The sequence below is a fragment of the Mustela putorius genome, unplaced genomic scaffold, assembly GCF_011764305.1.
Source record: "Mustela putorius furo isolate JIRA1106 unplaced genomic scaffold, ASM1176430v1.1 tig00000135_pilon_pilon_pilon, whole genome shotgun sequence".
NCBI classification, from domain to species: domain Eukaryota; kingdom Metazoa; phylum Chordata; class Mammalia; order Carnivora; family Mustelidae; genus Mustela; species Mustela putorius.
This window is the reverse complement of record NW_025421292.1, coordinates 6,826,683-6,850,969: the sequence shown is the minus strand read 5'-3', so window position 1 is coordinate 6,850,969 and position 24,287 is coordinate 6,826,683. Positions and strand designations below refer to the sequence as shown.

General features: G+C 37.2%; 1 protein-coding gene and 1 pseudogene across 3 annotated transcripts in view; both read left to right on the top strand.

Moving 5' to 3' along the window:
* KCNQ5 (potassium voltage-gated channel subfamily Q member 5) overlaps positions 1-24,287 on the top strand; it is a 553,330-nt gene that overhangs the window by 110,480 nt on the left and 418,563 nt on the right. The gene's annotated exons all lie outside the window — the stretch shown is intronic.
* On the top strand, positions 6,716-7,606 carry LOC101690421 (annotated as a pseudogene).

Genomic DNA, 24,287 nt, shown 5'->3' with positions numbered 1-24,287 from the left:
CTGGGTACCGAATGCCCAAGCCAAGTCAGGATTCAAAACCAAGTCTGTGCGACTTCAAAGACAGACACACTTTAAATGTTACAACTTTGTGGCATCCTGCTTAGAGGTCCTTCTCTGAAGATGGTGTCTTTTCTTGCCAGTGATGGCCCTGTGGGCCTTTTCTGGGTAGTTCTCAGGGATTCCTCTCTTGTCTGGGTTATTCCCTTGCTTCCTTGAACAATTCCTTAGAGATTGGACAGCACAGTGTTACTGTGCCAGCATCATCTCCAGAACCCTCTAGTGCTGCCAGATGTTCCCTAGGCCTCTCCCAAGAGACTTCCTCAGGGACAGACCCCCTCAACTTGGACCCTCCTGGCTTTAGGGCATACAGCCAGAATGTATCACCATTGTCCCAGACCACTGAAGGATGTGACAAGAATCTCATAGTCCTCATAATTCCCATCCTTCCTATGCCTGGTATAGAACAAAATCCAGTGGTGACTCAGTCAGTGTTGAGTCAATGGTAGAGATATGATCCAAAGATCTATTGTCTAGCACCCACGGCAGTGCTCACAATCATTCTGCCATTCAGCCTCTGGAGTATCCTTTGTCCCATATGAAGAAGCTTTAGAACCTGTGCTTTTGAGTCATTGTGTCTACTTTTTATAGTTTTACTATCTTCTCTGTTGCCTTTTACTGCTATCCAAGTGAGTGCACAGCTCACTTAACCTTCTGCTAAATTTGCTGCTTTTAATCTGTCATGGAATGGACACTTTTTTGCATTTTATCTAAAATGAGAAATGACAAGACGCCTAGGGAAGGATTCCTGTGCATTCACCTAAGTTTCTGAATCTATCAAATTAATTGTTGCCTCTTCTGAGAAATTTTTTTCCTTCCTCCTTGACATAGCTATGTCATGTTATTCGTGTTGCTGTATCCTTGGAGTAAGTATTAAAGGATATTTTCTTTTCCCTTTGTTCCTACAGAGTATAGGCAAGGTATGAGCATGTAATTTTCTTCAATTTCTTTCTTATTTAGCCATTTTTCAGCCAAAGAGTTTTCTGCTATACACAGAAATCCTTTTTCAAGGAAAGCATGATCAAATCAGTGTGGAGTGATATGTGATGTTTGATGTGATTCACTAATTGCTATAATCATAAAACTCCTGAAAGTGTAAAACAGTGAGAATATTAGAGATTATTGTGTCTGGTAATCTTGTTTTCAGATCAGGAAACTGTAGTAGACTGTGAAAATTAAGGGCTATGTTCAAGGTCCCAGAGATAGTGGGCCTAGAGCCAGGATAAAACCCCAACCTCTGGTTGCTTCTCCCTCTCTCTACTCCTATTTCTTCTTCCTAGAATCGGGTGTATCTACTAAATGACTGTAGATTTTATATTTACCTTAGGAGTATGGTAGTTACTATCTTATGGGTTAGTGTCTTGCAGAGAATAAAGCAGCAAAGTAGGACGTGTATAAATTTAGAAACCAGGTAGACAATGACCAAATACATTTTGTGTCATTTTGTTGGCTGTGATATTGGACAAGCTACTTAATTCCTCTCAGTATTAGTTTTCTCATCTGCAAAATGGAGATTATACTAATAACCATGGAGTGAGAGTTAAGTGAATTGATTACTATATGGTGCTGAGAACAGTGCTGGGCCCCTAGTAGGTGTCCAGTAAGAGAAATGTACAACAATTATCAGATGTCTTCTTCTCCTTTATCTAAAAAAAGTACCTTTTTTCCTTTTATGCTTAAAATAATGACTTTTTGTTATATGGCTATTATTATAGGTTTTTGATAAGTCCTACAAATGAATAAGTTTGTAAACAGGTTTAAAGTGTGCATTTAATTTTCATAGTTTGTTTTTTAATGCAGGTCTGAGTCTCTGCTGGGAGTTGCAAAGAAGTGAGTATATTTACAAAGGCATTTAAGTGTCACAGACCAACATTTCTCAAAGCCTGATCTTAGATCACTTGCATAAGAACCACTCGAGGGGGTGGGCATTAAAAAGGGAAGATTCCCAAACTCTACAATAGACTGATGAATGCGAATCTCTAATGATGAAACAGCCCAGGAATCTCTATTTTAGGACAAACTCAGGGTATGATTTTCATACATTCTAATTGTTGAGAACCACTACTGTGGATGGATCAGGGTTTTTTTAGATTATTTATTTGAGAGAGAGTGTGTGCGCGCGCATGTGTGTGCGTGTGTGTGCGTGCACACACGCGAATAGGGAGAGGAAGAGATTCCCAAGCAAACTCCACCCTAGGCACAGAACCCATTTGGGGCTTGATCCCACTACCCCAAGACCATAACCTAAGCTGAAACCGAGAGTGCAAACCCAACCAACTGAGCCACCCAGGTGTCCCTAGATGAATTATTCTAAATGCCAGATTACTCAGCTTAAAATATTGTTTTCATTTTTCTATGTCCTTGTTTAAATAATCTTTAGTACTTGCTAATCTCCAGTTTGGCAAGGAGGGTCATTCACTGTCAGGTTGTGTGAACTTGCCTATTTAGTCTTGTGACAGGCTGGAAAATGTCTTCCAAAAGATGTACATGTACTAATATCCAGAATCTGGATATAGGGTTCCCTAGTCTGTGGCAAAGGAATTTTGTAGATGTGCTTAAATTAAGGATTGTGTGATGGACATTATCCTGGCTATTGAGGTGAGCCCATGTAAGCCTGATGGTCTGTATAAGAAGAGCAGGAGGATCAAATAGTATGTGAGATAGAAGCAGGAGACTGGAATGATGGCAGGAAGGGGTCATGAGCCAAGGAAGGCATGTAACTTCTAGTAGCTGAGAGGGGAAAGGAAAAAATCCCACCTCCCAGTCTCCAGAAGGAACCAGTCCTGCTGACACCTTGACTTTAGCTCAGTGAGAGTGATTTTGGAATTCCGATCTCTAGAACCATAAGATAATAGATTTGTGCTGTTTTAATCCAACATACTTAATGGTAATTTGTTGCAGCAGCAATAGAAAACTAGTACCTTGGTTTTTCTCCAGCCACCTATCTTTTTTCTGGTCCTGAGCTCCTCTCTCACTGGTTCTTGCACGCTCCCTGAACCTGGTCTTATGCTTTCTTATCTCTGAGCTGTGCTCAGTTTCTACCTACCAGACAATGCTCTTTTGATTGTTGTTCTCCTCCTGTCTGTCAGGAGGAAGTCATTTCCCCTTCTCTGATGTTCTAAGGCAACCAGGACCTGTGCAATGTATTGTATATCCAGTGATGAAAATCCCCATCCAGGAATGGGTAAGCACAAAATCTCTAAAATCAGAACTCCTAAATTTAGATCCTGATTCTACCACAACAGCCTTAGGGAAGTTTCTTAACTCCCCCTAGTCTCAGTGTCTTCGTTTCTGTCAGCCTCCTCAGCTCATGAAGTCTAGAGATGCTTCACATGAAAGTGAATTGGCATGGTGGCTCATTCAAAGTAAGGACTGGATATATGTTGGTGATTATATGAATTGTCATTCAGCATATCTCTGATTATTATCTTTTTTAAAAAGAGAGATATTATTTATTTATTTATTAGAGAGAGAGAGAGAGAGAATGAGCAGAGGGAAGGAGCAGAAGGAGAGAAAGAGAGGCAGACTTCCTGCTGAGGAGGGAACCTGATGTGGGGCTCGAACCCAGGACCCCGAGATCATGACCTGAGCTGAAGGCAGATGCTTAGCCACTGAGCCACCCAGGGGCCCCTGATTATTCTCTTGCAGAACTCTTCAAGTGTATTGCTTACATTTGTGTTTTTATTTCCCTGTCAACTCCATGAACGGAAGCATGATAATAATTTTAACAACAAATAACAATAATAATACTAGTGAAGTGATATAATGAAAGGAACACGATTTTGGAAGACATTGTTTCAATTTTAGCTTCACAATTTACTGGCTGTCTTAATAGGAAAGAAATTGAGTTTTCTTCATCTGTAGCATGTGAATAATAATAGTCTTTCCCTCTTAGAACTGATTTCAGGATTAAGTAGAATGACCAATTTAAATCTTAGCACCCAGAACATGATGAGGGTTGAGTACATGTTAACCATTGTTAATGGCAATCAGGGTTTAATTTTTCTTTTTACTTGTTTTATTCTGTAATTAATCTTGATATTCCTGTTACTTTATATATGACAAAAATATGAGAAACGAGGGGAAGAGAATTTGGTATGTGTCTAAAATATTATGCTTTGCTATCAGATGTGTTACAGACTATGAGTCCCACAGGCCTTTAGGGCTTACTGTTGGATTAATTCTCAAACTACAAAAATATGCAGGACACACATAAAACTTGGCTGCTTCCCTCTCTGCCTCCTTCTTTCCTTCTCTCCCTTTCTTCCTTCCTTCTTCTCTTTCATCTCAGGTGATTGGATGAATAGTTTGGTATTTTAAATACTTTGAATACATTAGATTTTGGAACCATTTTTGCAAAAAAAAAAAAAAAATCTGTGATTCAATACATTGCCATTCATCATTACCTTCCCTTTACAACCCTTCATGCTATTTTAGTGCAGACGAGAGCTCGCCTATCCCAGCTAATTTGAATTCATTTTTCAAATGAGAGTTCATAAGTGACTATGCTAAAATTAAGGTCTATTACATTTTCTGCACTTCCTTTGTCTGCTAATGTTATAAAATGATTTTTAAGTAATTGGGTTTATTTTGACATGATTTCTTATTTAGAACCTCTGGCTTATTTGCAAGTCTTTTATCTATACATGTTTATATATTTTATATAGATATTGTCTTCCTGGTTGCCATCTAATTATTTTAGAGAGACTTGGAATTACATTTTTTTATTTAAGCCATATAAAATACCTGTATATCCCTAAAAAAATATGAATCCAAGAATGCTGGGAAAATTGGTAGTAAATGTTTTTGTCATTAAAAACAAGATGGGAGGGGCACCTGGGTGGCTCAGTGGGTAAAGCGTCTACCTTCAGCTCAGGTCAGGATCCCACAGTCCTGGGATTGATTCCCACATCGGGCTCTCTGCTCAGTGGGGAGCCTGCTTCTCCCTCTCCCTCTGCTGCTCTGCCTGCTTATGCTCTCTCTCTCTATCAGTAAAATAAATAAATAAAATCTTTAAAACAAGAAAAGCAAGAGGGGAAAATGAAACTAATTCATATACAGATAAAATAAGTATATTTAAATGTACTAAATAGATGATGGCTTAGACCTCATACTTTGTCATTTATTATTTTTAAAGTAAGGAAAGATTACCTCCTCTCCTTAGTCCTTTGGCCACTTTTATTCAAAAGCTTAATTTTGTAATTTAGGAGATCAGATTTACAAGGCAACTGGGAATTTCCCTCATGACCTGTGGGATAGTCTAGTCCTTGTGTATTCTTCCTTCACTTCCTAGACTACACATCAGAGTGGTTACAGTCTCTCCCTGGAAACCTTTCTTAGTGACCCAGTGCCTTGGAAAATTGTTCATTTTGTCCTAAGGAGACATTCTGACTCTAGTCTTAAACACACACACACACACACACACAAGTTAATTTAAAATGAGAAATGGAGACTTCATCTGACAAAACAAAATGTTCGCCCTGTTGAGAGATTTATGGCCCCGTGTTCCCCTTGGCCACACTGCTTGAGTGCCATCACTGAGAAGTGAGAGGCAGTGCTGAACGAAAACCATACTACTTTACAGACTTGGTGAGAGTAATTTTACTCATGAATAAGCAACAGCTCATACTTGTGCAAAATGTCCATCTGTGCCCTCTCACTGTGGCTCTCCCTCATTAAAAAGAGGCATTGGAAGCCAAATAGAAAATATAGTGTTTAATTTACCATAGATTTCAGAGCAGAAATACGAGTTTTGTTTTACATTATAACATGATTATATTTAACAAATTTAAACAACTCAATATAATCCTAATGTGTTAATTCATCCATTATGAAATTAGCAACTTATCTTAAAGAATATGTTAAAATTGGTTTCTTAAATACTAAAATAAGGATGAGTTTTTAATTAAAAAAATTTCCCTACTTTTCCCCTAGACATAATTTGTTTTAAAAAAAAGTCATCTAACAGAGGGGTACCTGAGTGGCACAGTTTTGGTTTCTGCTTAGATCTTGATCTTGGGGTCACGGGATGGAGCCCCACATCCAGCTCCATGCTCAACTCAGTCTGCTTGGGATTCTCTTCCTCCTTCTCCCTCTGTTCCTACCCCTCCCCCCACATGTTCCCTCTCTCAAATAAATAAATAAATATTTTAAAAAATCATCCAACAGAGGAACCATGATATCTTCTCAAAGGGTCTTTTAAATATAATATCAAATTATATTGTAATCTAGTTGGTGACAAAATAACACTGAGTTATAGTCAACTCAATATATAAGTATATATTCCAAAAATATATAAATTCAATATATTTAATGAAGTTCAGGTAGCAATCATTTTTTTCTATGTTTCCCAAAACTGAATTGATCATACTGATTGCTGGTTTGCGGGGTCAGGGGGGCAGATTTCACTGATTAATTTAAAAGTAGTATATATGGTGGGCTTGACTTTTCTTTAATAAGTGTGGGAGGAAAAATAAATTTCTATAAGAATCATTCTTAATTATCAAAGATAGTATAACCTATTTATCTTTATTCTTAGCAGGAAGCCCATAGTATATTTGAATTTCACAGTGAAAATAATTAATAAAATCAGATATAATTTATCAGATATTTTATTATGTAACAAAAATGAATACACCATTGTCATCTCTTAGTACAGTTTCCAAAAATGCCCTAGTTCCAAAGTAATTTGTATGCAGAATGCATAGACTTATTGTAGATAAAAGGTTTCATCTCATATAATCTAAAAAAAATAAGAAATTTGACAAATAATTTTTTAATTTAATAACATGATCCCTTAAATTTATCAGAGAAAAGGTAATTTACAAACTCCAGATAAATCTGGTTTTCCATATTGTCACTTTCTCACAACAAATTACTTGTTTTCATAAATTTCATTGTTAAAAATAAACAGGGCATCTTTTAAAATTCTTGTCAAAAGGTGACTGGCCAATGAAGGGGTTGCAAATAAGGGGAGGTGACAGGGTGATTAGAAAGCAGTGTGGTGGGCAGCAGCTGAGCAGCAGTGATCCTGAGCCAGCATGACTGTCCTCTCTAAGGAACGTGGTTTTGTGTTTCTGACCTGTACTGCCAGCTTCATAATGGTAGCTCATCTAGCCATCAGTGTTTCCAAGGCCCAAAAGAAGTACCAAGTGAAGTATCCTACCATGTACAGCATGGACCCGAAAACAGACACCTTTTCAACCACGTTCAGCACGTCCACGAGAACACATTGAAAGTATAACCACCCTTCTTATTTTTCCTAGATGTTGGAGGTGTTTACCACCCAGGTATAGTTTCTGGCCTAGCCTTGGCCCGGATTGTTGGACAAGTTCTTTATGCTTATGGCTGTTACACAAGAGAGCCCAGCAAGCAGAGTCGAGGAGCCCTGGGCTCCATAGACCTCACAGACCTAATGGGCACAATGGTGTGCTCTGCCTTCCAGCATCTTGGTTGGGTTAAAACTGGCTTGGGCAGTGGGTCCAAATGCTGCCATTGAAGAATTATAATGTGTTTTAAAACTCATTCATTTTGAATGATTTACTCTTATTTTCAGTTACGTTTTTCTTTTCTTTCCTTTCTTTTTTTTTTTTTTAAAGATTTTATTTATTTATTTGTCAGAGAGAGAGTGAGCGAGAGCGAGCATAGGCAGACAGAGTGGAAGGCAGAGTCAGAGGGAGAAGCAGGCTCCCTGCGGAGGGCAAGGAGCCAGATGTGGGACTCGATCCCAGGACGCTGGGATCATGACCTGAGCCAAAGGCAGCTGCTTAACCAACTGAGCCACCCAGGTGTCCCTCTTTTCTAAATATAGTAAAAGCTTGTGGCATTAACCTCATGCCTAAAAAAAAGAAACAATAGAGAATAGATTATGAAATGTTATTTTATACACACACACTCTCTCTTTCTCTCTGAATTTAATTCTGTTTTATGATTAAAGGGGAAAAAAAAACCAGGGAGGAATAAAATTAAGAGAATGTTACAGACTATGTTCTCCTGAAATATGTATGCTTAAATCCTAACCCCCAATGTGGTGATATTAGGAAGTGGGGCCTTTGGCGAGGTAATCAGGTTATATGGGTAGAGCACTCTTGAATGGAATCAAGTGCACTTATGAGAAGAGACATGAGAGTTCCCTCTGGCTCTCTGCTCTCCACCATATCAGGATAAAAATGAGAAGATGGCCATCTGTGAACCAGGCCCTCTGGATGACCCAACACCTTGATCTTGGACTTCCAGCCTCCAAAACTATGAGAAATAAATGTCTCATATAAGCTACCCAGTCTATGATAATTTGTTATAGCAGCCCTAGCTAAGATAGAGATAGGATATAAAAAGAGAGGTCATGATCCTCAGGGTCCTGGGACTGAGCTCCCTGCTTCGTGGAGAGTCTGCCTCTTCCTCTCCCTCTGACCCTCCCCACTGCTCATGCTTGCTCTCTCTGTCTCTCTTAAATAAATAAATAAAATCTTTTTTTTAAATAGTAAAGACAGAATGAAGGCCTTACGTTCTGTGGCATGTTGATTAAGGGTAAGTTATTTAGATCACACTTACTCATGGCCTGCAGGAAAAGTAGTTTCTTTTCAAAATACTCATCAGCTGGTTAGCTACTCTAACAATTCAGTCTTTACACATGGAAAAGCTTTCTTGAAATGGGGCTGATGTAAACATCAGTGTTTAACTGTGATGGATCATGCTCTGTATGTAGTACAGTGGGGTCTCATCATGACCTGCCATGGGGGCAGAGGAGCGAGGAGCCATCAGTTGTTCTGAGCAGTAACATCTCACGTAGAGTCACTTTTAGCTCATGAATTGGAGATTTCTACTTTTCATCTTGACCAGGATTTATAGGGAAATAATAAGTGCAGGAAATGTCAAGCCCATCTCTGAGGTAATAATTTCCAGTTTTTGTTCAAGATTTTCATTTCATAGTTTTAAAACATTGTTCTTAATATTAAATAAAATATTTTCACATGTAAAGTTAATGATAGCATTTATGTACTTAGGGCCCCCTCCCTCTCAGAGAATATTCCTGTCATTTTCTGTGAAGCAGTCAGTTGGTTTCACAGTTTTTCTGGCTCTTTTTGGACTTTCGTAGACATGTACTGAGTAGCAATAACTTCCCAACAATTGCCCCTGAAATAAGCTGGAATCAATTTCTAGCAACTGTTACTCCCTCAATAATTCTTCAGATTCCTGAATTGGTACTAATTAGCTCTTAGCTGTTACCACAATAATACTGGATAATAGATTACCTAATCCCCAGGAGCATTCAGAAAGCATTTATTTCTTTCTCACACATGGGTTAGGGCCAGTTGAAATTTTGATGATCTAGACTGCCCCCAGCAAGGTATGGCTTTAAGTTGAATATTTGATCTAAGTTGACACTACCTTTCTTTCATCTTTCTCAGACCAGAAGCTATCTAAGGCATTATTTTCTCATGGTAAAAGGCAGAGTAAATGTGCCAAAGCCCAACCAGATAAGAATCTTTTAACCCTCTGCTTCTGTAGTTCTGCAAACATTGTACTGGTCAAAGCAAATCACTTGAGTAAGTCTAACATCAGTGAGAGAAAAAAATATTCTTTCATTCTTCTGGGAGGTTCTGCATAGTGACTTGGAATATGGGATAGCTGTGGAAAAAAGTGGGGAACTGGGAAAAAGAATGCAGTCTGCCACACTTTACAATTACTCACATGACTTCCACACACAAAATACCTTAATTCTAATAATCTCTACTTCCCAGATATCCTAGAATTCTTGTTAATTTGTGGAATCAAAGTCCAGGATTTTCTAATTTATGTCAATTCTAGATTCAGGTTCTCCTGACCTGAAACCTTGTGAATTTCAGAGACAAGTTGTTTAATCCTCCCCCATGACAAACAATCTCCCAACACATAATTGTGAAATAGGGACAGGATAGCCAAAGTGAACACTCCATTCAAAAAAAAGGTGACAATGAGAGCCTCATTGCAGTCACTGGTCCATAGTTATTTTGAAATCTCACTAGATGAATGTTATCAGATCTCCCTGTCCTAGAGAAAGGGAATATCCTTTAATTAGGTATTGATACTACTCCCTGAGAATTACCTAAATAGGGAATGAGGTTGTATCAACTCTTCTGTTGGTGAATATATTCAGAAGCATCAAGATTTTTAAGACAAGGAAAGAAAAAACTTTCCTTTTTAATTCGTTTTTTACTTTTTTTTCTTCTTTAATCTTCTAGGACAGAATTACACAGGTTTCTAGATTTGTAAAGATCTCAATGACAGTATCCATATTCTTTCCTTTACTTTATGAAATACTATTTAACTTTTGACTAGGTAATATATTTTAATGACCCAAACATCAAAAAGTATACAAAGGTATAGAGTGAACCATTTACCTCTGAGTATATTCCCATTTTTTCTTTTTCTTTTTTTACACAGAATTGTAATATACTGTAAGTATTATGCAATGTTTCTTTTTTCACTTAATGTATCTTACAGATGTTTCCCACATCAGTAAAGAAAGAACTCTCATGATATTTTAGAACTGTGTATCATTTTATTTAATGGATATACTATAGTTTTTAATTAGTCTTCCCATCAAAAGACAAAGGAGTCCAGATGTTTGGCTATAAAAGATAGTGTTGCAATAAATAATCTTGTATGCCTGTCTTTATGCGCATTGGTTAGTATATTTGTAGGGAAAAAACCAAAAGTGGAAATGTTGAGTCAAAGGGTTTATGAGTATATAATTTTAAAAGAAACTACCAAATTGTCTTTGATGGAATTCTAACAGTTTTACTCCCACCAACAATATGGAGAGGGCCTCTTTTTCTATGGCATTGTCAATAGTATGTTAGCAAACTCTTGGAATTTAGCCAATATCCTAAGTGAAAAATGAGGTTGCATTTCTTTTATTATGAATGAGGACTTACTTCATGTATTTAGGAGCTATTTGTATTTTTTAGAATTTATATTAACTGTTCTTAGACTGTGACCAAGTTTCATTGGGTTGCTAGATTTTGTCTTACTACCTTAAATAGAATTGGGTAAATGAGTATTTTGTAGGAGCTACCTGTATACCTAGGAAACTAGTCCTCTTCAGGTTACTTGAATTGTAAGTATTTTTCATATGTATTGATTTTCTTTATAGTTTTTTAAAAACTATTTAGAATTTTATTTTTCTTTAACATATGGCCTAATTTATCACTTTTTCTTTTATGGCTTCTAGATTTTGTATAACAGATAAGCCTTTCTCTACTTTAAGATTATAAAAAGAGTTCTCATATCCTTTCTTCTAGTACTTTTACTATTTTTTATTACATTTAGTCTGATCCTTTGAAAAATTTTTTGGTGTATGTGTAAGATAGAGATTCAACTTTTTATCCTTATGGCTACCTGGTTTTCTCAATACTACTCACTGTATCCTCCATCTTTTCTCCATGAATATGAAATGCCACTTTTATCATATACCAAATTCTGGATATTTTAAGAGTCCATTTCTGAAGCTCAGAACTTTTTTTTTTTTTCCTTAAACTCACATCTCTGTTCATGTAATAGTTCCATATTGGTTTCATTACTGAGGCTTTATGGTGTTTTATGTGGTGGAATTACTCATTCCTCATTCTTGTTTCCTGAATTTTCCTGGATGTTCTTGTTTATTTATTTTTCTATATAAACCTTAGAATAATTGTATTTCATTCTGGAAAATAAATATTGATTTCTTTTGGGGTGTCACTACAATTACAAATTAGCTTTGAGAAAATGAATGTCTATACAGTGAGGTTCCTATCCAAGAACATGGTATGTGGTTCTATTTGTTCCGATTGTCTTTTTTTTTTTTGTCCGTTAGAAGCATTTTTTAAATCTTCTCTGTCTTCATAGATTTCTGATTAAGTGCTTTTCTTTCTGATGCTATGTATGACTCGGCATATATGATGCTGAGAAGGAAGGACTTGTTAGCTCTTTTAATCCTAGCTCTACATCCAGATTCCTGCAGGACTAGAAGAAATAGATAATGTAGTAAAAAGGCATATGAAAATTTTAAGTGCAAATGAGGGGATAGGTGGGAAAGTGTAGCAAATGTGGTGCTAACGAGTTTCTGTCATCCTGTCCAATGAAAGCCACCAGATTTGTCTGGCACACACAGCATGGCAAAAGCACGATGTACCTAGAAGGGCCACAGAAGGTAGAACAGCTGCCATTTAGAAGTGAATCTAAGAATTTTTATCAATTAGACTTGGCTGTATGTAATAGCTATCCCATATAATAGTAACTTTAAACTTAGATAGATGTTCGTTTTTCTCTCCTATACATGAGTTCAGGTGTTGGCACTCTAGCCCCAGTGTGGTCATTTCATAATCAGTGATCCAGTCTCCTTATTTCTTTTTCACCTACTATCTTTAGTGTGTGGTTTCTGTTTTCAAGTTTGCCTCACGGTTCAAGATGGCTGAAGAAGCTCTCACCAAAATGCACATTTCAGGCGTGAAGAAGAGAAAGGAGGTGCAGGGCAAAAAATACACCACCAAGCTAAGCCAACCCTCTTTTAAAGCCTCATTTTTTTCACTTCCCCCTCCTCATCTATCTATACGAGGGCTGCTCTCAAGAATATGAGAGCCTGCTACTAAGGAAGAAGGGGAAAATGAATTTCAGGAAAGGGACTTCCAGTCCCTACCCCAACAAGAACATTTTTTTTTTTCACATTCTCCTCAAACTGCAGTGAGAAGGAGAAGGAAAAAAATCCCAAGGGGAAAATAGGAAAATGAAAAAAGTGAGAGCAGTTTGATTATTTTGTATACTTTAGGATCATTTAAAACAACCCAGTGGTCAGCAAACTCTGAACTGGAATCAGTGCTTTGGTCTTTTAGTTTTTCAGCTCTAAAATGTTTTCAAAAAGGAATTGGGTCACATGTTCTGTTTTTCTTCTTTAGACTTGAGGAACCTTGGTAAGGAGTTAACATATTATCTCCAAAGGGCATGGGCTTTATGGGGCTCACAAAGATGATTAAGATAGTGTCTGCCTTTGGATTCAGAGGGCTTCCTGAAAATATGACTTTTTTTTCTTTTTGTAAACCACTAGACTAATCAGAGTTAGAAGCAGCTTTCTGAGGGAGTCTGAGGGAAAGTGTAGGTAGGTGTAGGAGGGTGTCTCTTACCCTGTGGGTCTTATAGTAGAGCTATGAGAGAGATGGGGGTCCTGGGAGGGGGGAAGGAGATGGAGAACATAACATGTATTATTTAAAATCTGGGTGAAAAAGTTTGAAACATACTTAGAGAGCAAAAATAATCTGTCAGTGCAAGAGGACTGAAGACACTGACCCTTCACGTGCTTCAGATCCAAACAGCCTCTGGCACCTGAAGCCTCATTCACCTGGAAGAGGAGTTCTGGGGCTGCTTTCAATTCTCAGAGTCTTCATTCTGTTGTAGAATTCAAATATTTTTGTGTGTAATACAGTTTTATTCTTCAAATGACTATTAATATACCAAGATGTTACATTTAATTTTAGGTTCTCAACTGTAGCCATTTAAGATTTTTTTCAATATATCCAAAACACGATGCAAATAAATTGGTAAGCATTTCAATTCACGTATTTCTTGGAATATCTTATTTTTCTTCATTTTTTTTCTTTTTGCTCTTGGATTTATTATGTTACTTTCCATGGTTAAATTATAAGAACTTGCATGGTCGCACAGAAAAAATAAATATTTTTAAAAGGAACTAGGGCAACCGGGATGTCTATCAGTAGGTAGCTGAGGTATCCTTCAGGTAAACTGTAGTACTTGCTGGCACCAGAATATTATTCACTGTTAAAAAGAAATGAGCTATCAAGGCATAAAAAGACATGGAGGAAAGTTAAGTGCATATTACTAGATGAGAGAAACCAATATGAAAAGGCTACATACTGTATGATTCCCATTTTATGACATTTTGGAAAAGGCCAAACTATGAGACACTAAAAAGATCAGTGGTTGCTAGGGGTTGCAGGGAATGAAGGACAAATAGGGCAGAGGATTTTTAGGGCAGGGAAACTTCTGTATGTTACTGTCAGTGTTGCATGTACAGCACTGAGTGAACTTTAATGTAACTGTGGGCTTCTGGGGATAATGACGTGTCAGTGTGGGTTCATCGATTGGAACAAATGTACCACTCTGGAGGGTGATGTTTTTTTTTTTTTTTTTTAAAGCTTTTTTTTTTTATTTATTAATTTGACAGAGAGAAATCACAAGTAGATGGAGAGGCAGCCCGAGAGAGAGAGAGAGAGAGATAGGGAAGCAGGCTCCCTGCTGAGCAGAGAGCCTGATGCGGGACTCGATCCCAGGACGCTGAGACTATGACCTGAGCTGAAGGCAGCGGCTTAACCCACTGAGCCACCCAGGCACCCTGGAGGGTGATGTTAATAGTGGGGGAGGTTATCGTATGAGCAAAACCTTTATGGGAAATCTCTAAAAAATAAAATATTTAAAACATTTTAAAAAGAAATTAGGGATTAATATAAGACCTGCAAGAGTGTGTAATTGTGGATAATACCACAGAGTAAGTCTGCTGAAAAAGCCTGACACTAGGTGCTACTGAAGGACTGAAGCCACCATTTGTGGTGTGCTATGTGGGACCAATAAATAAGACACAAGAGAAGAAATGTAAACGTTACCACATCCTGTTCTATCAGTGGCTTTGCCGCTGCTCACTTTGGTTTTACTCTGCTGAGTCTCTGCTGCTTCTGAACTTCTTTGATTTCATAACGGAAACTCTGAGTCTTTGTTGCTTTACAAAATTTCATGTTTAAACTTACTCTTTCTTAGGAATGATAATATAGACACCACTCTCACAAACATAACATAGACAATCGTAGCCCCCTAAACAATTTGTTTCTCTATCAGAGAAAGCAACAGAGCTACAGATGGTATGTTCAGTGAGCCGAGAACTTTGGGCTGAGAAGCTATTAATTCTCACAGCAGCTCTTCTACTAACAATTTTTTGGTCCCCGGAATTGATGTCATTCAGAGTCTGCTTCATATACAATAAATCTTTAAAATGAGAAAAATAAAATTAACTCTTGTATTTTAAGAATATTTACAGCACTAGAAGCCAAAGCTGTTGTATTAGTAATCAGTTGTATTAGTAATATCTTGCAGTGTAACAAATTACCACAAATGTACTGACTCCAAACAACATAAACTTATCATCTCACAGTTTGTATGGGTCAGGTGGTAGGCACAGCTTATCTGGGTTCTGTACCCTGGGTCTCACCTGATTGAAATCAAGGTGTGAGCCGCCAAAATACTGAAGTACTTACTGGAAAATAGTTTTTCTCAATTTTTATGACAGTAGTCCCATAACCTTCTCAGTAGGTTTCAGTGTCTTTCCTGGCTATAATTGCATCTATAGAAAGCAACCCTAATTTTTTCATCCCAGTTATCTTCAGTTAAGAAGTATTTATTGAGGGGCTCCTGTATGGCTGTCAGAGTCCTGGGATCAAGCCCCACATCAGCTCCCTGCTCAGCAGGGGAGTCTGCTTCTCTCTCCCTTTCCCCCTCTCATACTCTTTCTCCGTTGCTCCCTCTCTCACACTCTCTCTCTCTCTCAAATAAATAATAAATATTTATTGAGTACCTCTTATTTGCCACTTCAAGGTACTAGAAATACTAGATGAATAAGAGGACATTCTCTTAGGAAATGAATGATCTAGTAGTGAAACAGATTGGGGAAGGATGTTAAGGGAGACCAAGCCTGAATCATTTTGAGAAGAGGAAAGAAACTCAGAGTAACTTCCAAGATCAATTGTCTTGATTCTACAACTAGTGAGTAACTGGAAATTCTCCACAAGTGATAAATTTGTCACGGGCAGCTGTTGTAGTCTATGAACTAGAGTCTATGAATCAGTTTGCAGAGGTCATCTGAGTTGATGAAGACTGTTACAGACTTAACAGTCAAAATGAGATTCTAGATGAATGACCAAGTATAAGTAATAGTTTTATGACAATGTTTGTAGTTGGAAGATACAGCCATGTTTACCCAATCCATAAGGGAGATGAAATTCTAAGAGAGGATCAAAGGGCAGGTGAAGACTTTTCCAAACACAGTAATACAAATAGAAGGAAAAGAGTCTAGGAAGTAGAAGAGTATGCTGAAAGCTTCAACAAGCTACTGGTGCTATCTTATACCTAGAACTCTAGGTAGAACCCCAGAGGTTTAGCTGCTAACTGCTGTCAGCTCTTGTGTCCTTGTTCAATCCTTTTCCCTTTCCTTTAATTGTGATTGATGCTGGAATTGAATATCTCTGAGAATGGAAACCTAGGAAATGTTCCAGGATTTTTGATGATGAAGGTGGTCATGTTCCAAGGCTCAGAGTATAATGAAACCTGTAGCTGAGATAGCACTAAAGAATTTTCTCTTTGGAAGAACTTAAAAATATGAGGATGATATTGGTTACCAATTAGTTAGGGAAAAGAGTATCTGATGCAAGTTTGAGTGGAGTCAGTGATGTACTTGTCTTTTCTCTGAGAATGGGAGATAGAGTCCAGATGTTCAGGACAAGTTGGGTTGGCAGTGAGTTGAACCTTGTCTGGCTTGAACTTGGATGTAAGATTGTCCAGTAATGTGTTCTCAAAGGGAGCTCCATTGTTAAGGTCTCAAAAGTCACGAGATCACATAATATTTCCTTTCCTGTGGCCTTTCTAATAGTAATGGATAACCAGGAATACTGGTTTAATTGAAAGAATGGTGCTTCTGGACTTTTTACCTCCTTCAGGAGGCAGCCTGCAAGAAAGAGAGTCCCAACGGTGCATGATACTAAGTCTCTCAGGTGCAGAAGCAAGAGTTCAAATGTCTCTTAGGGCATTGTTTCTCAAACAAATATGATCATATGAATCTCGTGGGACTCTTGCTAAAATGCAGGTTCTGTTGTAGTAGGTCAGTAGGATGGAATTGATGAGAATTTGCATTTCTAACAAGTTCCCAAGTGATACTGATGCTTCTGAGCCACAGACCTCACTTTAAGTAGCAAAACTTTGGAGCATTAGAATAGGGAAAGCATACCTTAGAAGATGTCATTATGGTCTTCGTAAGTTATAAAACCACAAAATGAAAGTAAACTTAGTTTATCCCATGCAGCTGAGGTAGGAATGAAAGAACTTTTTTTTTTTTTAAGTTTTTTTTAAAAAAATATTTTGTTTATTTATTTGAGAGAGAGACAGTGAGAGAGAGCATGAGCGAGGAGAAGGTCAGAGGGAGAAGCAGATTCCCCATGGAGCTGGGAGCCTGATGCAGGACTCCATCCCAGGACTCCAGCATCATGACCTGAGCCGAAGGCAGTTGTCCAACCAACTGAGCCACCCAGGCATCCCAGGAATGAAAGAACTTTTTAAGAAGACTTACAGATTGGGAAAAAACCAAAACCCAAATAGGGTTCATCAGGAAAAAATGGGAAATGTGGCAGTTGCTAGAGAAGTGGACAAACCTAACTTCATTAACCTCTAACTCTGAAGGATATATCTTCTCTTTTAGTTTTAGGGGTAACTTAATACCATCTGGTTAAAGAACTATGCCATACCCTCACACCCCATCCTTTTGCCACCCCACCCTCTCATGCTCTGCCATTCAGCCCGTATCTGCCACTGGCTCTCAACTACTTTTACGCAATAAGGAAAAACTGGGAGTGAATTTTAGACTTGGTTGTCAAATAATCTAGAGTGATCTGGGTGGGGGTGCAGGGTGAGTAATGAAATCTCCCTAGGGGTATAGTAATGGTGCAAGGCTGATTAGCAGATAGCTTCAGTATCCTTCATTGTAGAGTAGGTTATTTGAATATTTAATGCAGCACAGTTCAAGGATCACCAGAGAATTTGTATTTCTCTTAAAACAGTGCAGAAAAACATCCCTTGTATAATGGATGCTGTTGTAATGCAATCTTGGAAGTCGTTTTCAAGTTCATAGGGTTGCAAAAGTTCTACTTGATCTGTTCACATATACAAATGTGACTTTCCCTGCTCCTCTTTCTGCTGCTATTTATATCAGCTGTCCTACAGATCAGCTTTCTTTGCAGTATCTGATATAAATAACCACAGTTCTCTAAGTACGATTTACTCAAGGTTTCCAGGTAGTTCATGGACTGATACCTGGTTATTTCTATTTAAGATTTGGTGGTGATATGCTTTTGTTACTAATATAAGTTAGTACTTTTCATTTAAATGCAATAACTGTTATACATGAACTCAATGATTTTATTAGAAAACTACTCTTCCCAATGAGCAGGTAAGCTGAGTTTGGACATTGCAGGGACATTTAGGAACAAGTAGCAGTGGTGGTCTTTTGAGGCCATGCCCTTGAGATGGCATTTTCAAGAGAGACTTCAAATGAAATCCAAATGCAGAAATGAACATAAAGTACTCAGTAGAGTGCAGCTGTGTGATTTGCCCCAAGTCTGCAGATATCTTTCAGACCTAAGGAGTGTGGGCGTCTGCTTATTTCCATGCCCCTTACACTGTAGCTAAAAGAAACCTGAAATATTCCTGCTTCTTTGAAAAAAAAAAAAATCAGTCAACAAAGCTGGAATATAAAACTCTTTTTAGGGTGGAACCAACCAATAACGTTTTTATCTTGAAATTGTCCATGTTAAAGGCTACTCTGTCTGACTTCCCATAAAATTCTTCAAAAACATTTGTTCATTTTAACCATTTTAGTTGTATTTTTATCTGAAATGCACTCCTGACTTTTAGGTAATGTTGCAGGAGTCACTAGAAGATTTAAAGACCAGGGGTGCCTGAGTGGCTCAGTTGGGTAAGCATCTGCCTTCAGCTCAGTCATGATCCTGGGGTCCTAGGACCAAATCCCGTGTCTGGTTCTTCAGTGGGAAGCCTGATTCTCCTTCTCCCTCTGCTCCTCCCACACCACTGGTGCTCTCTCTCTGTCAAATAAATAAATAAAATCTTAAAAAAAAAAAAAAAAACAAGATTTAAAGACCAAAAAGTATGGAAAGAAGTGTAACTATTGGCATAAAAACATTATTAAGTAGGCAGTAGTTTTTTTTACTAGTAATAAGTCCAAATACTATTCAATCTAATTAATGAAATCTTTAATAATATAAATAGTGCATTTTATTAAGCATTTTTCATTATTTTAGTCATTAAAATGTAACTCAATTATGTTAATAGAATTTTAATGGAATTTAATCTGACATTACCATGCAGCTTCAGAATTCAAATTTTTAAATAAATTTGTAGTAAATACAAACCCCTTTTATTTTCATTTTTCGTTATACAATGTAATGGATGAAAACAGAACATAATGGCAATTTCACAAATTCAATTTACTAACATCTTTAGTATTAACCATACCATTATTCTTCAATAACCATATGCCTTCTTAAAATCCAGATCCTGTCCTTGCTATTAGAACCATGCTTATAGTCACATTAAATCTATTACGAACGACTTATAAATGAAAGAATGCTGGACTGGATTCAACTCTCTAGTTTGTATTCTTACCAGATCTACACCACTAAGCCTTAGCTTTTCATTTGGTGAACCAGTAATTCTAATCTAAACCTTGCCTAGTTTACAGAAAAGTATTTTTTTATTATGTTCTGTTAGCCACTGTATAGTACATAATTAGTCCTTGATGCAATGTTCAATGATTTGTTGAGTATAACACCCAGTACTTTTATGGAGAAGTATTAACTGAGATGGAAATAAGCTGAGATTGGAAATAAAGCAGTGTGAATGTTTATTATTGTATCTCGCATGATAGGCTAGGTTTTGCTGCAATAGCGAAAGAAAAACAAAGGCCTAAATCTCAGTGGCTTAAATCATGGAAGCTTATTTCCCTCATGCTTCACATCTACAGGATTCAGGCTCATTGTAATCCCTGTGAGACTCAGACTAAGGCATGCTCCATGCTAATATGTGCTTCCACAATCACAAGGGGAGGAGCGAGATGCAGGTAGGTCATGCACTGGCGCTTAAAATTTTCTCCCAGAAATGACACGCCAGTTCTGCTCACATTTCATTGGCCAGAGCATGTCATCTGGCCACACCAAACTTCAGAGTCAGATGAGAGAGGAAATGCAAATATCTATGTCTATATTTATATCTTTATCTGTATCTTGATAATAAAAAGTAAGAAGAAAGGCATAGGGGCACCATCCCTGCTGAGGAATTCTACAGCTACACTGGGGAAGATTTTGGTGGTGGGGGGGGAACATGAGTTAAGAACAGGCTGTTGAAAAATGGGAGATAGGAGGGTAATGGATTTATGGAGAGGAGGTGATGAGGTAAAATACAGAGGAGAAAAATTCATCCCAGAAATTCTGATTTGGGGGCTGTTCTCAATGAGTGTATTTATATTGTTTTTGTGAAAATCTTGGGACCTTTTAATCCAATGACTCAGCTTTTCTGTGTCTGTTTCTCTTGCATTTGTCTTATTGCTTTGCCATTTAAAAGTCCAGCAATGAGAGAAATTTTGGAAACTATGTGCATTTCGATGTGCTCAAACGCTCCTTAAAACTGAAGAGATCTGTTGGGAAATCACTGGGTACTCCATACTTCTTTTGTCACCTGTAATCACTTAATTGTTTGAATTGTGCTCTCCAGACTTAGCAGTTCATTGTAGTACCAGATCAATACAAAATTACATGATTAAATCAAGTAAATGTATGTAACTTTCACACTCATTACAATTTCTAGGAGCCACTGCCAATATTTAGCATTGTCATTCAATCATGGTAGTGGTCAAGGCTAATGTACTTGTAACTTCATTTTTGTAAATTTTTGCCTTATATTTGTGAGAATGTTGCAGCCGTGCTGTCTTTAAACTGAGTTTATATTACTTTGGAATTAAAACAACTTTTTGAGATAGAAATTAGTTGTCATCCTGATGCAATCGTTGCGAATTTCTAACTCTTTAAAGGAGGTGGTTATATTCATTTTCTAGGGCTGCCATAACAAATGACTGCAAACTGTGTGGTTTAAAACAACAGAAATTTATTCTTTCACAGTTCTGGAGGCCAGAAGTCTGACATCAAAATGTCAGAAGGTCATATTTCCTTTGATATCTCCAAGGAAGAGTCCTTCATTGCCTCTACCTAGCTTGGTTCCCACCAACCTCAGGCATTCTTTGGTTTACAGGTGCATCACTGCAATCTGCCTCTGCCACCACATGACTCTTTCCCCCTTCTCTCTTGGTAGCTCCCTGTTCCTGGCTCCAGTTGTTTCTCTCCTTATAAGAACACCAGTCATTGGATTTAGAGCCCAACTCTAATCCCATGTAACCTCATCTTAACTATATTATATCTGTAAAGACTACTCCCAAATAAGGTGACATTCACAGATACAAGTAGGTTAGGTTATCAACATATCTTTGGGGTGCAGGGACACAGTTCAATCCACAAATATGGCATTAAAGAAACTTTTCTGCAAATCTATGGCAAAATTCTGTGGAATACCTCAGCCCCGAAATACATCACATAAACTAATTTTACCAAGATCATTCCCTTTGCTTCTAATTGCCACTTTACTTAAAATTCTGCATTATTGTTTACTTGCCCTAAGACCTGGTTCCTTGATATTGGCCCTTCTCTTTCTCTTGATTTTCTCAGTGGGACTTGTCAAACATCTACCTTGTTTCTAAAAGCATTGGGAGGCAGTTCAGATGAACCAGAGTAGACATGCCAGTGATCAAGGGTGAGTCACTGTTTCCCCCCTCTGTCAGGGATCTGCTGACAGATACTAATGGTAGCTGTCATTGAACTAAATATGAAGCAATGGTAAAAGAAAACAAGGTTTGCACTGCTTTTAATAAAGACACTTAGAATTGTTTATCTTTGCTCTTCAACAACTACATTGGACACATTTAGCTAAATGCTTTTTAAAAAGCAGAATCTTGGAGCACCATATTTTCTTTCAAAGTAATATTAATATAATTTTGAGTATAAGAGTGAGGAAAAATGTTAGAAATTTCCATTTTTTGGTAATAAATTAAGATCCAATGCAGCATTCTTTTATATTATACTATACCAAACTAATACATACCATATGTTACATAGACCTGTGTTTATTGTGCAAAGTGATAAAATGACTTATTAGTTCTACCTAGCAGAACTTGCAAATCCTCTTAATTATAGTAACAAAAATGGTATGTTGTATTGTAACCCTTGTATCAAAGGAGACAAGGGTATGGATTTTGAGGTCTCTTAAAGATCATGTGATTTTGTAATTCTACTATTTACCTGTCCCTAGTTCATAACCTAAGGTCCAGAACTTAGATAGAAAAAGATAGATCTTTATTTTCACTAACTCTGATATTTGATACATTCTTAATTATGAATATAAGCAACAATTCATTGTATTATTGTCACTAATAAAAATCATGGATTTTTTAAAATTTCATTTTATTATTTTTTTGAGTAGTCTCTACCCCAAATGGGACTTGAAGTCATAACCCTGAGATCAAGACCTGAGCAGAGATCAAAAGTCAGATGTTTAATTGACTGAACCAACCAGGCACCCTGTAGAATATTTTCAAATATCTCATATCATTTGTACTCATCACTACTTCAAAATTACGTTAGCCACTTGACATGATGCTAGACCTCATTATTTAGTGTATTAATAAAGAATTATTTTAATGTTTTGTTAACTGTTTTTACATAATTATTTTTCATTGTAATATCTTTATTTTTATGCATTTTGAAAAAAATGGTTCTTTAGGCTTCATGGACTGCCAGAATGGCCCACAACACAAAAACAGAACCTCTGTGCTAGTTTTAGTACCTTCTATTTTATGATAGCAACTTAAACAACAGGATCAAATGTCAGCATTAAATATTGCAACTTAATTTCTTTTTCAATCAATTTATTTATCATCTGAATTTTTTTAGAATATTATGATACCTAACATTGGACTACATGACTTAAGGTACAAGGTTATAAAAATGGAAGTATAATATAATTCCTGTTCTCAGTGATAGCATAATCTAGTTAGCTACATAGCACATGAATTGTCATTATTTGTATGTCTTAAAATAATAATATATAAGGCTTTAAAAAGTGTTCCCAAATGCTGTCCTACATAATTCGAACTCATTGGGCACTATCATCAGGGTTCTTAATAGGAGTAAGATCATACCAGTTTATAGGGAAAGAAATGACTTTCCCTTAAGCAGAGAGAGATGGAGTAAGAAAAGGGTCAGCTCTTCCAAATTGTAGTTCAGAGGGACTAACATTTCACATCACTCTTTCCTTAGAAAATCCTACATTAGAAAATCCTCAGTCTTTTGTACTATCTAGTCTACACATTTCTTAAAAGTATAAAATAGCTTGTTAGGAATAAAATGGCCTTGAGGACAACAGAAAGAGCAAAGAGGAAGAGGGGGAATGATTTGGGCGTTGGGAAAGTAGTTGCTGTCCATGTACTTTGATACAGTTGATGTGCAGTCTTTTTCATTTCAACTTTTTTCTAAGTGCAAATACTCACAAAAACTGGGAAGAAAGGTAGAGGCAAGCTGAGATCACCTCAGCTTCCATATCACCTGGTTGACTGTAACCTTCCTGTAAAGAAACTACCCCTAGAGTTCTCTTTACTCAAGAGTTGTTTTTATAGATCAACAGCTTGTTAGAGCATTACTTGGCAGCCTGTTATAAATCTTGAGCCCTTACCCCAGACCTACTGAATCAGAATCTTCATTTTAATGAGATCTGTGAGTGGTTTGAATGTCCATTACATTTTTAGAAGCACTGATGGCTTTAAGTTCAACTATAATAACAGAATATTAAATTTCTATACCTCACTCTTTCATGGCTTGAGTTTTTAAGCTGTTGTTTGTGTCTTCACCAGGAGAGACAAGACCCATATTAATAAAAATGCATTTAATAATTAGTTTTGGTAAAAATCTCATTAAGTCAGGCAAATGTTCCTGAAGAGCTTGTAAACAGATTTTCATAATGGAGAGCACATTGTATTAGAAAAACCAGCCCCTGTTGAGACCACAAACTTGCCAGGAGAACTCAGTAAATGTAAGTGGTAAATATGTTTAGAGGGAGCAAGAAGGCCCAAGTATTGCATTTAGGCAAATAAATCATAAGTGCATGGTGTGCCAGGGAAAATTAATGTTTTTCCTGTACCAGGTCTGACATGTTCACACATGAATGTATTTCATTCAGAAAAAGTAAAGGCTCTAGAATGGCACAGTCTGGTTTTATGAGAAACAGATGTGTCATGGTTCACCCACTCCCTGACCACCTGTGGTTTCCCCATG